The sequence below is a fragment of the Hipposideros armiger genome, unplaced genomic scaffold (genome assembly GCF_001890085.2).
Source record: "Hipposideros armiger isolate ML-2016 unplaced genomic scaffold, ASM189008v1 scaffold_22, whole genome shotgun sequence".
In the NCBI taxonomy this organism is placed as follows: Eukaryota; Metazoa; Chordata; class Mammalia; order Chiroptera; family Hipposideridae; genus Hipposideros; species Hipposideros armiger.
This window is the reverse complement of record NW_017731372.1, coordinates 6,941,570-6,945,287: the sequence shown is the minus strand read 5'-3', so window position 1 is coordinate 6,945,287 and position 3,718 is coordinate 6,941,570.

Below are 3,718 nucleotides of genomic sequence, written 5' to 3'. Positions count from 1 at the left end.
TCAACTGTAATTGAAAAAATTTTTAATTATTAAAAAAAAGAGCACAGACCCTGCTTAGACAGAGGTGAGTTCAATTTTCTTCCCCTACTTCTTAGATTTCTCTCAGTTTCCTCATCTCTAAATTGGAGATAATAGCATTTAGTTCATAGAATAATTGTAAGGATTTCACAGCCGAAAACATTTAGCACAGTGCCAGAACATAGAATGCGGCAAACCTTCGTTTTTGTCTCACGCAGTTCTCACAAGGACCCTATGAAGGATGCATTATCCCCATCTCACAGATCTGAAAACTGAAACTCCAAGAGGTATCCAACCTGCTAAGGTCCCATGCTTAATAAGGGACCTTATTAGGGGGTGGGGAAGAAAAGGATAGAGAGAAGAGAGAGTGGAGGGAGGAGGAAAGGAGGAAGGAGCAGGCTCTGTGAGGGACAAAAGGAGGAAATGTAAGAAGAAAATAGAGCCTGCTGTAGTGAATGCCACTCTGTGGTTACCTCAGGAGGCCTCAGGGTTTTTGAGATGACATCTCTAATCCATACAAGGCTGATTCACTCACCCAGAGCGCTCCTTTCATTCAGGTTGTGTCTCGTTGTGACACATGAGGACGTCTGGACTCCCACCAAATTCCTTAAGGAATTATTTATCCCTTAAGCTTGAAGTCTCAACAAACTCAGAGCACATGTCTAGTTAAAGAAAACCCCTCATTGTATTGCACGTATCCATCCAACCTCAGCATCTCTTTCGTACCTTAAAACCACAGATCGATGTTTCTTTAACTTACTTGCTCAATGTAAATTATTGCATAAGCATGAAACCAAAAGTTATACCACCAGGTATAGTATCTAGCCCTTTTCTGATAAAATTTTACAAGTTAGTCTGTAATTGAACTCCAACTAGAGCAAAGGTTTTGCAATGATCACTATAAAAATTTAGCGTATAAGTTATATTTATCCACTAATATATGTATTTTAGTTTCTTACTGCTGCTGTAACAAATTACAACAAACTTAGTGGCTTAAAACAAACCAAATGTATTACCTAACAGTTCTGGAGGTTAGAAGTCCAAAATGGATTTTATGGAATAAATACAGGTGTCAGTAGAGTTTCATTCCTTTGTTCCTTCTGGAGGCTATAGGGGAGAATCCATTTCTTTGACGTTTTTTCACGTTTCCCAAGATTTATTTATTGTCAGAAGATGGGGCATCTCACACCCATGGCTGAGTCACCCTGCCCTGCCCCTCAGAGCTTCATGCCATCCAGGGTACCATCCAGTGGTATCATCTAGTGATGGAGTTTCTTGTTGTGTTTTGACTTTTCTGGTTACTAGAGGCTGCCAGCATTCCTTGGCTAGTGGCCTCTTCCTCCACCTTCAAAGCCAGGAGTGTAGCATCTTGAAACCTCTTTCTCTAACCACAACCCTTACTTCTGTCATCCACATCTCTGTCATTCCATCTTCTCCCTGACTCTGACCCTCCTGCCTCCTCCTATAAGGACCCTTATGATTATATTGAGCCCATCCAGATTATCCAAGATGATCCTCTCATCCCAAGATCCTTAACTTATGTAAATACACTTGCAAAGCCCCCATGTAAGGCAACATATTACAGGTTCTGGGGACTGGGCCATGAACGTCTACCATAATATGCTACCTAATTTTTTCAGCTCATTGATTTTGAATAATATGTAGAAACTCAAGACCCAATAGCTTTACCAACAAATACTACCTCATCACCATCACCTTCCGGGGGAATCGAAAACTTGATGCAAGAACCCAGGGCAGGTGTCATTGGCTGTCACTGTTCTTACAGGCTATAAAAAGTCCTGATAAATTTTGTCCAATGTTGTCCTTGCATTTTCACCATTAGAAAGAAAAATTAGGGTCAGTTCCTCTCAATTTCTATTTGAATATTCAAATTTGTATTTTAATAAATGGCACAGGTTTGGAACCCCTTTATACTGCCAGGAACCCATTTTTACTTCATACTTCTAAAGTGAGAGCCAAAGGTTTCCATGACCAACTCAGATGGCCCTACTCGCACTGCTTTCTTGCACAGAACAATCTTCTCAGCCTATCAGAGGAGCTCCTGTCTACCTGGTCCTATCAATAGTTACAAGCCTCAGAAATCAAGCCCTCAGACTTTCTATTTGACTCTGCTGGCATGGAAGCCTGCTTCCTGCATGGAAGGATGAAACTGTACGTCAAACAAAATGCTAAGGATCTGTTACCAGTCCATGTAGAAGGGGGAGACTAGATGTAGCATTTGGATCATATGGGACAGACTGGAGGAGCACCCAGTGGGTTAGCCTTTTATGGTTTCCCATAGGGCCATACTGCCTCCTTAGGGGACATTTGAAACATTTGATGGGCGGGGGGCAGGAGTCGCTATAGGCATTTGTGTGGAAGGAGGCCAGCATTGCTAAACTCAATGCATAGGACGCTTCTGCACTATGATACATTGTCTCACCCAAATGCTAATAGCACCCCTGTTGAAAAGCAGATAGTCCTCTCCCTGTGACTCCTCACCCACATTTACTTCAGTCACCTCTGCTCCTCTTTCCCCCAAAGACCCACTGTTTTCAGCATAAAAGGATATTTAAGCAAGTTTTTGTGCTCCAGAAGCAGCAGTTAATGCGCCAAACAACACTGTACGGTAGCTTAGGTGAAAACACTACTATTAATAGTTTGTAAAGATTGGCCACTTGTCCACAGACTGAATTAAAAATGAGAGGCCCTAAATTCTAAAACTGATTGTTATTCCTCTCCCCCGTGCAATTAAAAATAAAAATGACACTAAGCCAAAACATAAGAAAGTCTCACTTTGGTAAGAAAGTTCTGATCTGTCATCTGGTGACTACTGTGATTTTTAAAAATAAATGTCAAATGCTTTAACATTTATTTTCCTCACTGCTTTTGCCCGTTTATTGCTGCACATTGGGTGAAAATGAAAAAGAACTCTTCATCTTAAGTTTGCTTATAAAGGTTGTTGGCAGCTCAGTGATGGGGAAGGAAGTTAGATCTCTTGCTGAGCTCCAGTTCTGGATCCACACTTACTAATTAGATGACTTTGGGTAAGGTGCTTAATATCTGTTTGCAAAACGGGAATGTAATATGCCAAATGGTTTGTAAGGATTCGATGAAAATGCATGTGCCTGGAATGTGATAAATGTTCAGTATATTTTAGCTATTAATATAATATTATTATTGTACCTTCTTCCACTGCAGCCATTCCTCAAGATTCAAACACCTTGAGTGACTGGATGGGCCTAGAGCCTGAGGAAATAAGAAAATGATAGCCCTGACTTCACAGAGTTTACAACCTGAAAGGGAAAGGAGTTTGTAAATAAGCAAAAGCAACCACGTGTCATACGTTGATTTAAAAGCAAAAAAGGCTATACAGGTGGCTCCTCCGTTTACCATGAGGTTACGTCCTGAGAAACTCATTGTAAGTTGAAAAGATTCTAAATCGAAAATGCATTTAATACTACACTGTGGAGTACGGGTTGTTGACCCTCATGATAATATGGCTGAATGGGGGCTGTGGCTCCCTGCTGCTGCCCAGCATCACACGAGTATTGTATTATATATCATTAGACCCAGAAAAGATCAAAATTCGAAGTATGGTTTCTAGTGAATGAGCATCGCTTTTGCACCATTGCCAAGTCAAAAAAATCATAAATCGAGGACTGTCTGTATAGCATGCAGCTTTGGGGGGAGGAGGGAG